This window comes from Hemiscyllium ocellatum, chromosome 33 (assembly GCF_020745735.1).
Source record: "Hemiscyllium ocellatum isolate sHemOce1 chromosome 33, sHemOce1.pat.X.cur, whole genome shotgun sequence".
Lineage (NCBI taxonomy): Eukaryota > Metazoa > Chordata > Chondrichthyes > Orectolobiformes > Hemiscylliidae > Hemiscyllium > Hemiscyllium ocellatum.
Genome location: NC_083433.1, coordinates 20731849 through 20744872, shown reverse-complemented (window position 1 = coordinate 20744872; position 13024 = coordinate 20731849). Strand labels below are relative to the sequence as shown.

The 13024-nt window shown below is 51.1% G+C and overlaps 7 non-coding genes across 7 annotated transcripts; all 7 read right to left on the bottom strand.

The window, feature by feature from the left end:
- Window positions 1–661: 661 nt before the first annotated feature.
- Window positions 662–853, bottom strand: LOC132831576 (U2 spliceosomal RNA). Its single transcript, XR_009646538.1, has one exon. It is a non-coding gene; the product is annotated as a U2 spliceosomal RNA (small nuclear RNA).
- Window positions 854–2640: 1787 nt separating this feature from the next.
- Window positions 2641–2832, bottom strand: LOC132831575 (U2 spliceosomal RNA). Its single transcript, XR_009646537.1, has one exon. It is a non-coding gene; the product is annotated as a U2 spliceosomal RNA (small nuclear RNA).
- Window positions 2833–4639: 1807 nt separating this feature from the next.
- Window positions 4640–4831, bottom strand: LOC132831574 (U2 spliceosomal RNA). The gene has a single exon (XR_009646536.1). It is a non-coding gene; the product is annotated as a U2 spliceosomal RNA (small nuclear RNA).
- A 1796-nt stretch (window positions 4832–6627) lies between these two features.
- LOC132831572 (U2 spliceosomal RNA) lies at window positions 6628–6819 on the bottom strand. The gene has a single exon (XR_009646535.1). It is a non-coding gene; the product is annotated as a U2 spliceosomal RNA (small nuclear RNA).
- Window positions 6820–8611: 1792 nt separating this feature from the next.
- Window positions 8612–8803, bottom strand: LOC132831571 (U2 spliceosomal RNA). Its single transcript, XR_009646534.1, has one exon. It is a non-coding gene; the product is annotated as a U2 spliceosomal RNA (small nuclear RNA).
- A 1807-nt stretch (window positions 8804–10610) lies between these two features.
- Window positions 10611–10802, bottom strand: LOC132831570 (U2 spliceosomal RNA). Its single transcript, XR_009646533.1, has one exon. It is a non-coding gene; the product is annotated as a U2 spliceosomal RNA (small nuclear RNA).
- Window positions 10803–12592: 1790 nt separating this feature from the next.
- Window positions 12593–12784, bottom strand: LOC132831569 (U2 spliceosomal RNA). The gene has a single exon (XR_009646532.1). It is a non-coding gene; the product is annotated as a U2 spliceosomal RNA (small nuclear RNA).
- Window positions 12785–13024: the final 240 nt, after the last annotated feature.

The window sequence follows — 13024 nt, the reverse complement described above, 5'->3', positions numbered from 1 at the left end:
TAAAGCAGGTCGCCTCCGTACAGTAGTTTGCGAAGAAACAAACAGAGATGGGGGTTTCACTCTATTCAGGAAACAGACCAAAGACATTTCTTCTTGTTCAAGAAAATATTAGGATAAATTTGTTGCCTCGGGGGTGGGGGGGGGGGGCGGGGGGGTTGGGAAGGGGCTGTGGGGGCTGATCTGATAGCCATTTGACATTGGCTGAGTCATGGGATCCCACAACCTGATTTGACTGTGTTATAAATCCCACAACACCAGGTTTCAGCCCAACGGGGTTCTTTGAAATTACAGCAGTCACCCCCCCCCCGCCACCGCCGTACCATCGGTGGGATACGTTCCAAGAACGACCGCAGAAGCCCAAAACGGCAGACAAGGGCAAATCCATTCATTCAAATTGGCAAGTTACCTTCCTGGCAGGCCCTGGTTCCAGAATGTTCCCTGTAGCACGTTGGGGTTACCCTGTCCTGGCTTTCAGCGTGCTGCACCTTCATCAGGTAACTGCAGAGCAGGTTCATAAGACAGAAAACCCGTAACAAAAGACGATAGTTTCCTGCAACTGAAAAGACAATAGATGCAACAATCACTGACTGCCATCAACACGGCAAACTAGCAAAGGCAAGAGATTCACATTGCATTCACCTGCTTTTGAACTTGGGTAAGCGTTGGGTGCACCATTCCTGGAAACACTGCAATACCAGGCTGATACATGGAGAGGACAGAGCAAGCCCTTAAGCCATCTCCCTGCTCCAAAAATCCATTTAATACAAACACTCCCACCTTCGGGAGATATCAGCGATTAAACTGATAAGAACAGAAACTACACATATTCCAAGCCAAAAGGCCGAGAAGCGATAGCACATTAATACTCCAACGGTGGAGGTCATATTTGCCGACTATCCTTTCCATCAGTTTGATGATATTCAAAGTTCCTTTATTCCCTTACCGTCTACCTTCCTTCCAAGATATCCAACCAGACCGGAAGATCACTCTGCAGCAGTCGCTGTGCTTTCCCCGTGCTTTTCTGTCCATCTGTTACGTAGCCGCGTAGGTCGCGCTGACGACCAATCAGATGGCACGGGCCGGAGCCACGCACGTCAGGTCGACTGCAGAGAGGTTTCTCCCGGTGATCGGGGACAGCGGCGGCGGCAGGGTCATTCATTCCCCGGCATCTACAAGATTCACCAGAATTCCTCAGGCAGCACCTTGCAAACCCATGGCCAACGCAGCCTCGAAGGATGACGGCAGCAGATCCACGGGAACACCACCATTCGCAAGTTCTCCCCCCGCCGAGGCACTCGCTGTCCTGAATTGCAAATATGTCCTTGTTCCTCCGGTGTTACCGGGTCAAAATCGGGAATCCCCGCCCAAACAGCATCGCGGGGCTACCGACAGCACTTGGACTGCAGCGGTTCGAGAGAGCAGCTCACCACCAGGCTGATCTCGGCATGGGCGAGAAATGTTGGCCTTGACGGAAAGATCCTATTCATTGCCTCCCCTTGTGTTGGTGTAGCTTGCCCATAAATGCCAATCATCGTTTCCCTCACGTACAGGATTCGCTCCTCGGCATTCCGCATCAATCCGAAAAGTTGCGAAAAGCGAATTACGTCCGTGCACCCTTTCTTTATCGTCCACTTTCAATATCCTCTCTACTTGTATCCGACTCTCTGTGGAGAATGGGGAGGGAGCTGATCTCCCCGTGTAAACATGTCACGCTGCAAGCGCGCCTCATCACCACCAGCAGCTCGATTCGACATCTCCGTTCACATTGCTGCAGATCGCTGACAACATTATAATCCGACCCAGTTGACAAACTGACAACTGTTTCGCTACTTGCACCGCAAATGATGACAAATCGTTCCAAATCGTACGGGTGGCACAGTGGATCAGTGGTTAGTACGGCTGCCTGGTGGCACCAGGGAGCTGAAGCCAGTTCCAGCCTTGGGCGATCGTCTGCGTGAATAATCTTTACGTACAGACGTAGCTACTAAAGCAGGTCGCTTCCGTACAGTAGTTTGCGAAGAAACAAACAGAGATGGGGGTTTCACTCTATTCAGGAAACAGACTAAAGACATTTCTTTCTTGTTCAAGAAAATATTAGGATAAATTTGTTGCCTCGGGGGTGGGGGGGGGGGTTGGGAAGGGGCTGTGGGGGCTGATCTGATAGCCATTTGACATTGGCTGAGTCATGGGATCCCACAACCTGATTTGACTGTGTTAAAAATCCCACAACACCAGGTTTCAGCCCAACGGGGTTCTTTGAAATTACAGCAGTCACCCCACCCCCGCCACCGCCGTACCATCGGTGGGATACGTTCCAAGAACGACCGCAGAAGCCCAAAACGGCAGACAAGGTCAAATCCATTCATTCAAATTGGCAAGTTACCTTCCTGGCAGGCCCCTGGTTCCAGAATGTTCCCTGTAGCACGTTGGGGTTACCCCTGTCCTGGCTTTCAGCGTGCTGCACCTTCATCAGGTAACTGCAGAGCAGGTTCATAAGACAGAAAACCCGTAACAAAAGACGATAGTTTCCTGCAACTGAAAAGACAATAGATGCAACAATCACTGACTGCCATCAACACGGCAAACGAGCAAAGGCAAGAGATTCACATTGCATTCACCTGCTTTTGAACTTGGGTAGACGTTGGGTGCACCATTCCTGGAAACACTGCAATACCAGGCTGATACATGGAGAGGACAGAGCAAGCCCTTAAGCCATCTCCCTGCTCCAAAAATCCATTTAATACAAACACTCCCACCTTCGGGAGATATCAGCGATTAAACTGATAAGAACAGAAACTACACATATTCCAAGCCAAAAGGCCGAGAAGCGATAGCACATTAATACTCCAACGGTGGAGGTCATATTTGCCGACTATCCTTTCCATCAGTTTGATGATATTCAAAGTTCCTTTATTCCCTTACCGTCTACCTTCCTTCCAAGATATCCAACCAGACCGGAAGATCACTCTGCAGCAGTCGCTGTGCTTTACCCGTGGTTTTCTGTTACGTAGCCGCGTAGGTCGCGCTGACGACCAATCAGATGGCACGGGCCGGAGCCACTGCACGTCAGGTCGACTGCAGAGAGGTTTCTCCGGTGATCGGGGACAGCGGCGGCGGCAGGGTCATTCATTCCCCGGCAGGGTCATTCATTCCCCCGGCATCTACAAGATTCACCAGAATTCCTCAGGCAGCACCTTGTAAACCCATGGCCAACGCAGCCTCGAAGGATGACGGCAGCAGATCCACGGGAACACCACCATTCGCAAGTTCTCCCCCGCGCCGAGGCACTCGCTGTCCTGAATTGCAAATATGTCCTTGTTCCTCCGGTGTTACCGGGTCAAAATCGGGAATCCCCGCCCAAACAGCATCGCGGGGCTACCGACAGCACTTGGACTGCAGCGGTTCGAGAGAGCAGCTCACCACCAGGCTGATCTCGGCATGGGCGAGAAATGTTGGCCTTGACGGAAAGATCCTATTCATTGCCTCCCCTTGTGTTGGTGTAGCTTGCCCATAAATGCCAATCATCGTTTCCCTCACGTACAGGATTCGCTCCTCGGCATTCCGCATCAATCCGAAAAGTTGCGAAAAGCGAATTACGTCCGTGCACCCTTTCTTTATCGTCCACTTTCAATATCCTCTCTACTTGTATCCGACTCTCTGTGGAGAATGGGGAGGGAGCTGATCTCCCCGTGTAAACATGTCACGCTGCAAGCGTGCCTCATCACCACCAGCAGCTCGATTCGACATCTCCGTTCACATTGCTGCAGATCGCTGACAACATTATAATCCGACCCAGTTGACAAACTGACAACTGTTTCGCTACTTGCACCGCAAATGATGACAAATCGTTCCAAATCGTACGGGTGGCACAGTGGATCAGTGGTTAGTACGGCTGCCTGGTGGCACCAGGGAGCTGAAGCCAGTTCCAGCCTTGGGCGATCGTCTGCGTGAATAATCTTTACGTACAGACGTAGCTACTAAAGCAGGTCGCTTCCGTACAGTAGTTTGCGAAGAAACAAACAGAGATGGGGGTTTCACTCTATTCAGGAAACAGACCAAAGACATTTCTTTCTTGTTCAAGAAAATATTAGGATAAATTTGTTGCCTCGGGGTTGGGGGGGGAGGCGGGGGGGTTGGGAAGGGGCTGTGGGGGCTGATCTGATAGCCATTTGACATTGGCTGAGTCATGGGATCCCACAACTGATTTGACTGTGTTAAAAATCCCACAACACCAGGGTTCAGCCCAACGGGGTTCTTTGAAATTACAGCAGTCACCCCACCCCCGCCACCGCCGTACCATCGGTGGGATACGTTCCAAGAACGACCGCAGAAGCCCAAAACGGCAGACAAGGGCAAATCCATTCATTCAAATTGGCAAGTTACCTTCCTGGCAGGCCCTGGTTCCAGAATGTTCCCTGTAGCACGTTGGGGTTACCCCTGTCCTGGCTTTCAGCGTGCTGCACCTTCATCAGGTAACTGCAGAGCAGGTTCATAAGACAGAAAACCCGTAACAAAAGACGATAGTTTCCTGCAACTGAAAAGACAATAGATGCAACAATCACTGACTGCCATCAACACGGCAAACTAGCAAAGGCAAGAGATTCACATTGCATTCACCTGCTTTTGAACTTGGGTAAGCGTTGGGTGCACCATTCCTGGAAACACTGCAATACCAGGCTGATACATGGAGAGGACAGAGCAAGCCCTTAAGCCATCTCCCTGCTCCAAAAATCCATTTAATACAAACACTCCCACCTTCGGGAGATATCAGCGATTAAACTGATAAGAACAGAAACTACACATATTCCAAGCCAAAAGGCCGAGAAGCGATAGCACATTAATACTCCAACGGTGGAGGTCATATTTGCCGACTATCCTTTCCATCAGTTTGATGATATTCAAAGTTCCTTTATTCCCTTACCGTCTACCTTCCTTCCAAGATATCCAACCAGACCGGAAGATCACTCTGCAGCAGTCGCTGTGCTTTCCCCGTGCTTTTCTGTCCATCTGTTACGTAGCCGCGTAGGTCGCGCTGACGACCAATCAGATGGCACGGGCCGGAGCCACGCACGTCAGGTCGACTGCAGAGAGGTTTCTCCCGGTGATCGGGGACAGCGGCGGCGGCAGGGTCATTCATTCCCCCGGCATCTACAAGATTCACCAGAATTCCTCAGGCAGCACCTTGCAAACCCATGGCCAACGCAGCCTCGAAGGATGACGGCAGCAGATCCACGGGAACACCACCATTCGCAAGTTCTCCCCCGCCGAGGCACTCGCTGTCCTGAATTGCAAATATGTCCTTGTTCCTCCGGTGTTACCGGGTCAAAATCGGGAATCCCCGCCCAAACAGCATCGCGGGGCTACCGACAGCACTTGGACTGCAGCGGTTCGAGAGAGCAGCTCACCACCAGGCTGATCTCGGCATGGGCGAGAAATGTTGGCCTTGACGGAAAGATCCTATTCATTGCCTCCCCTTGTGTTGGTGTAGCTTGCCCATAAATGCCAATCATCGTTTCCCTCACGTACAGGATTCGCTCCTCGGCATTCCGCATCAATCCGAAAAGTTGCGAAAAGCGAATTACGTCCGTGCACCCTTTCTTTATCGTCCACTTTCAATATCCTCTCTACTTGTATCCGACTCTCTGTGGAGAATGGGGAGGGAGCTGATCTCCCCGTGTAAACATGTCACGCTGCAAGCGCGCCTCATCACCACCAGCAGCTCGATTCGACATCTCCGTTCACATTGCTGCAGATCGCTGACAACATTATAATCCGACCCAGTTGACAAACTGACAACTGTTTCGCTACTTGCACCGCAAATGATGACAAATCGTTCCAAATCGTACGGGTGGCACAGTGGATCAGTGGTTAGTACGGCTGCCTGGTGGCACCAGGGAGCTGAAGCCAGTTCCAGCCTTGGGCGATCGTCTGCGTGAATAATCTTTACGTACAGACGTAGCTACTAAAGCAGGTCGCTTCCGTACAGTAGTTTGCGAAGAAACAAACAGAGATGGGGGTTTCACTCTATTCAGGAAACAGACTAAAGACATTTCTTCCTTGTTCAAGAAAATATTAGGATAAATTTGTTGCCTCGGGGGTGGGGGGGGAGGCGGGGGGGTTGGGAAGGGGCTGTGGGGGCTGATCTGATAGCCATTTGACATTGGCTGAGTCATGGGATCCCACAACCTGATTTGACTGTGTTAAAAATCCCACAACACCAGGTTTCAGCCCAACGGGGTTCTTTGAAATTACAGCAGTCACCCCACCCCCCGCCGCCGCCGTACCATCGGTGGGATACGTTCCAAGAACGACCGCAGAAGCCCAAAACGGCAGACAAGGGCAAATCCATTCATTCAAATTGGCAAGTTACCTTCCTGGCAGGCCCCTGGTTCCAGAATGTTCCCTGTAGCACGTTGGGGTTACCCCTGTCCTGGCTTTCAGCGTGCTGCACCTTCATCAGGTAACTGCAGAGCAGGTTCATAAGACAGAAAACCCGTAACAAAAGACGATAGTTTCCTGCAACTGAAAAGACAATAGATGCAACAATCACTGACTGCCATCAACACGGCAAACTAGCAAAGGCAAGAGATTCACATTGCATTCACCTGCTTTTGAACTTGGGTAAGCGTTGGGTGCACCATTCCTGGAAACACTGCAATACCAGGCTGATACATGGAGAGGACAGAGCAAGCCCTTAAGCCATCTCCCTGCTCCAAAAATCCATTTAATACAAACACTCCCACCTTCGGGAGATATCAGCGATTAAACTGATAAGAACAGAAACTACACATATTCCAAGCCAAAAGGCCGAGAAGCGATAGCACATTAATACTCCAACGGTGGAGGTCATATTTGCCGACTATCCTTTCCATCAGTTTGATGATATTCAAAGTTCCTTTATTCCCTTACCGTCTACCTTCCTTCCAAGATATCCAACCAGACCGGAAGATCACTCTGCAGCAGTCGCTGTGCTTTCCCCGTGCTTTTCTGTCCATCTGTTACGTAGCCGCGTAGGTCGCGCTGACGACCAATCAGATGGCACGGGCCGGAGCCACCGCACGTCAGGTCGACTGCAGAGAGGTTTCTCCCGGTGATCGGGGACAGCGGCGGCGGCAGGGTCATTCATTCCCCCGGCATCTACAAGATTCACCAGAATTCCTCAGGCAGCACCTTGCAAACCCATGGCCAACGCAGCCTCGAAGGATGACGGCAGCAGATCCACGGGAACACCACCATTCGCAAGTTCTCCCCCCCGCCGAGGCACTCGCTGTCCTGAATTGCAAATATGTCCTTGTTCCTCCGGTGTTACCGGGTCAAAATCGGGAATCCCCGCCCAAACAGCATCGCGGGGCTACCGACAGCACTTGGACTGCAGCGGTTCGAGAGAGCAGCTCACCACCAGGCTGATCTCGGCATGGGCGAGAAATGTTGGCCTTGACGGAAAGATCCTATTCATTGCCTCCCTTGTGTTGGTGTAGCTTGCCCATAAATGCCAATCATCGTTTCCCTCACGTACAGGATTCGCTCCTCGGCATTCCGCATCAATCCGAAAAGTTGCGAAAAGCGAATTACGTCCGTGCACCCTTTCTTTATCGTCCACTTTCAATATCCTCTCTACTTGTATCCGACTCTCTGTGGAGAATGGGGAGGGAGCTGATCTCCCCGTGTAAACATGTCACGCTGCAAGCGCGCCTCATCACCACCAGCAGCTCGATTCGACATCTCCGTTCACATTGCTGCAGATCGCTGACAACATTATAATCCGACCAGTTGACAAACTGACAACTGTTTCGCTACTTGCACCGCAAATGATGACAAATCGTTCCAAATCGTACGGGTGGCACAGTGGATCAGTGGTTAGTACGGCTGCCTGGTGGCACCAGGGAGCTGAAGCCAGTTCCAGCCTTGGGCGATCGTCTGCGTGAATAATCTTTACGTACAGACGTAGCTACTAAAGCAGGTCGCTTCCGTACAGTAGTTTGCGAAGAAACAAAACAGAGATGGGGGTTTCACTCTATTCAGGAAACAGACTAAAGACATTTCTTCCTTGTTCAAGAAAATATTAGGATAAATTTGTTGCCTCGGGGGGGGGGGGGTGGGGGGTTGGGAAGGGGCTGTGGGGGCTGATCTGATAGCCATTTGACATTGGCTGAGTCATGGGATCCCACAACCTGATTTGACTGTGTTAAAAATCCCACAACACCAGGTTTCAGCCCAACGGGGTTCTTTGAAATTACAGCAGTCACCCCACCCCCGCCACCGCCGTACCATCGGTGGGATACGTTCCAAGAACGACCGCAGAAGCCCAAAACGGCAGACAAGGTCAAATCCATTCATTCAAATTGGCAAGTTACCTTCCTGGCAGGCCCCTGGTTCCAGAATGTTCCCTGTAGCACGTTGGGGTTACCCCTGTCCTGGCTTTCAGCGTGCTGCACCTTCATCAGGTAACTGCAGAGCAGGTTCATAAGACAGAAAACCCGTAACAAAAGACGATAGTTTCCTGCAACTGAAAAGACAATAGATGCAACAATCACTGACTGCCATCAACACGGCAAACGAGCAAAGGCAAGAGATTCACATTGCATTCACCTGCTTTTGAACTTGGGTAGACGTTGGGTGCACCATTCCTGGAAACACTGCAATACCAGGCTGATACATGGAGAGGACAGAGCAAGCCCTTAAGCCATCTCCCTGCTCCAAAAATCCATTTAATACAAACACTCCCACCTTCGGGAGATATCAGCGATTAAACTGATAAGAACAGAAACTACACATATTCCAAGCCAAAAGGCCGAGAAGCGATAGCACATTAATACTCCAACGGTGGAGGTCATATTTGCCGACTATCCTTTCCATCAGTTTGATGATATTCAAAGTTCCTTTATTCCCTTACCGTCTACCTTCCTTCCAAGATATCCAACCAGACCGGAAGATCACTCTGCAGCAGTCGCTGTGCTTTACCCGTGGTTTTCTGTTACGTAGCCGCGTAGGTCGCGCTGACGACCAATCAGATGGCACGGGCCGGAGCCACTGCACGTCAGGTCGACTGCAGAGAGGTTTCTCCCGGTGATCGGGGACAGCGGCGGCGGCAGGGTCATTCATTCCCCGGCAGGGTCATTCATTCCCCGGCATCTACAAGATTCACCAGAATTCCTCAGGCAGCACCTTGTAAACCCATGGCCAACGCAGCCTCGAAGGATGACGGCAGCAGATCCACGGGAACACCACCATTCGCAAGTTCTCCCCCGCGCCGAGGCACTCGCTGTCCTGAATTGCAAATATGTCCTTGTTCCTCCGGTGTTACCGGGTCAAAATCGGGAATCCCCGCCCAAACAGCATCGCGGGGCTACCGACAGCACTTGGACTGCAGCGGTTCGAGAGAGCAGCTCACCACCAGGCTGATCTCGGCATGGGCGAGAAATGTTGGCCTTGACGGAAAGATCCTATTCATTGCCTCCCCTTGTGTTGGTGTAGCTTGCCCATAAATGCCAATCATCGTTTCCCTCACGTACAGGATTCGCTCCTCGGCATTCCGCATCAATCCGAAAAGTTGCGAAAAGCGAATTACGTCCGTGCACCCTTTCTTTATCGTCCACTTTCAATATCCTCTCTACTTGTATCCGACTCTCTGTGGAGAATGGGGAGGGAGCTGATCTCCCGTGTAAACATGTCACGCTGCAAGCGTGCCTCATCACCACCAGCAGCTCGATTCGACATCTCCGTTCACATTGCTGCAGATCGCTGACAACATTATAATCCGACCCAGTTGACAAACTGACAACTGTTTCGCTACTTGCACCGCAAATGATGACAAATCGTTCCAAATCGTACGGGTGGCACAGTGGATCAGTGGTTAGTACGGCTGCCTGGTGGCACCAGGGAGCTGAAGCCAGTTCCAGCCTTGGGCGATCGTCTGCGTGAATAATCTTTACGTACAGACATAGCTACTAAAGCAGGTCGCTTCCGTACAGTAGTTTGCGAAGAAACAAACAGAGATGGGGGTTTCACTCTATTCAGGAAACAGACCAAAGACATTTCTTTCTTGTTCAAGAAAATATTAGGATAAATTTGTTGCCTCGGGGTTGGGGGGGGAGGCGGGGGGGTTGGGAAGGGGCTGTGGGGGCTGATCTGATAGCCATTTGACATTGGCTGAGTCATGGGATCCCACAACCTGATTTGACTGTGTTAAAAATCCCACAACACCAGGGTTCAGCCCAACGGGGTTCTTTGAAATTACAGCAGTCACCCCCCCCCGCCACCGCCGTACCATCGGTGGGATACGTTCCAAGAACGACCGCAGAAGCCCAAAACGGCAGACAAGGGCAAATCCATTCATTCAAATTGGCAAGTTACCTTCCTGGCAGGCCCCTGGTTCCAGAATGTTCCCTGTAGCACGTTGGGGTTACCCCTGTCCTGGCTTTCAGCGTGCTGCACCTTCATCAGGTAACTGCAGAGCAGGTTCATAAGACAGAAAACCGGTAACAAAAGACGATAGTTTCCTGCAACTGAAAAGACAATAGATGCAACAATCACTGACTGCCATCAACACGGCAAACTAGCAAAGGCAAGAGATTCACATTGCATTCACCTGCTTTTGAACTTGGGTAAGCGTTGGGTGCACCATTCCTGGAAACACTGCAATACCAGGCTGATACATGGAGAGGACAGAGCAAGCCCTTAAGCCATCTCCCTGCTCCAAAAATCCATTTAATACAAACACTCCCACCTTCGGGAGATATCAGCGATTAAACTGATAAGAACAGAAACTACACATATTCCAAGCCAAAAGGCCGAGAAGCGATAGCACATTAATACTCCAACGGTGGAGGTCATATTTGCCGACTATCCTTTCCATCAGTTTGATGATATTCAAAGTTCCTTTATTCCCTTACCGTCTACCTTCCTTCCAAGATATCCAACCAGACCGGAAGATCACTCTGCAGCAGTCGCTGTGCTTTCCCCGTGCTTTTCTGTCCATCTGTTACGTAGCCGCGTAGGTCGCGCTGACGACCAATCAGATGGCACGGGCCGGAGCCACCGCACGTCAGGTCGACTGCAGAGAGGTTTCTCCCGGTGATCGGGGACAGCGGCGGCGGCAGGGTCATTCATTCCCCCGGCATCTACAAGATTCACCAGAATTCCTCAGGCAGCACCTTGCAAACCCATGGCCAACGCAGCCTCGAAGGATGACGGCAGCAGATCCACGGGAACACCACCATTCGCAAGTTCTCCCCCCGCCGAGGCACTCGCTGTCCTGAATTGCAAATATGTCCTTGTTCCTCCGGTGTTACCGGGTCAAAATCGGGAATCCCCGCCCAAACAGCATCGCGGGGCTACCGACAGCACTTGGACTGCAGCGGTTCGAGAGAGCAGCTCACCACCAGGCTGATCTCGGCATGGGCGAGAAATGTTGGCCTTGACGGAAAGATCCTATTCATTGCCTCCCCTTGTGTTGGTGTAGCTTGCCCATAAATGCCAATCATCGTTTCCCTCACGTACAGGATTCGCTCCTCGGCATTCCGCATCAATCCGAAAAGTTGCGAAAAGCGAATTACGTCCGTGCACCCTTTCTTTATCGTCCACTTTCAATATCCTCTCTACTTGTATCCGACTCTCTGTGGAGAATGGGGAGGGAGCTGATCTCCCCGTGTAAACATGTCACGCTGCAAGCGCGCCTCATCACCACCAGCAGCTCGATTCGACATCTCCGTTCACATTGCTGCAGATCGCTGACAACATTATAATCCGACCCAGTTGACAAACTGACAACTGTTTCGCTACTTGCACCGCAAATGATGACAAATCGTTCCAAATCGTACGGGTGGCACAGTGGATCAGTGGTTAGTACGGCTGCCTGGTGGCACCAGGGAGCTGAAGCCAGTTCCAGCCTTGGGCGATCGTCTGCGTGAATAATCTTTACGTACAGACGTAGCTACTAAAGCAGGTCGCTTCCGTACAGTAGTTTGCGAAGAAACAAACAGAGATGGGGGTTTCACTCTATTCAGGAAACAGACCAAAGACATTTCTTCTTGTTCAAGAAAATATTAGGATAAATTTGTTGCCTCGGGGGGGGGGGGGGGGGGGGGTTGGGAAGGGGCTGTGGGGGCTGATCTGATAGCCATTTGACATTGGCTGAGTCATGGGATCCCACAACCTGATTTGACTGTGTTAAAAATCCCACAACACCAGGTTCAGCCCAACGGGGTTCTTTGAAATTACAGCAGTCACCCCACCCCCCCACCGCCGTACCATCGGTGGGATACGTTCCAAGAACGACCGCAGAAGCCCAAAACGGCAGACAAGGGCAAATCCATTCATTCAAATTGGCAAGTTACCTTCCTGGCAGGCCCCTGGTTCCAGAATGTTCCCTGTAGCACGTTGGGGTTACCCCTGTCCTGGCTTTCAGCGTGCTGCACCTTCATCAGGTAACTGCAGAGCAGGTTCATAAGACAGAAAACCCGTAACAAAAGACGATAGTTTCCTGCAACTGAAAAGACAATAGATGCAACAATCACTGACTGCCATCAACACGGCAAACGAGCAAAGGCAAGAGATTCACATTGCATTCACCTGCTTTTGAACTTGGGTAAGCGTTGGGTGCACCATTCCTGGAAACACTGCAATACCAGGCTGATACATGGAGAGGACAGAGCAAGCCCTTAAGCCATCTCCCTGCTCCAAAAATCCATTTAATACAAACACTCCCACCTTCGGGAGATATCAGCGATTAAACTGATAAGAACAGAAACTACACATATTCCAAGCCAAAAGGCCGAGAAGCGATAGCACATTAATACTCCAACGGTGGAGGTCATATTTGCCGACTATCCTTTCCATCAGTTTGATGATATTCAAAGTTCCTTTATTCCCTTACCGTCTACCTTCCTTCCAAGATATCCAACCAGACCGGAAGATCACTCTGCAGCAGTCGCTGTGCTTTACCCGTGGTTTTCTGTTACGTAGCCGCGTAGGTCGCGCTGACGACCAATCAGATGGCACGGGCCGGAGCCACTGCACGTCAGGT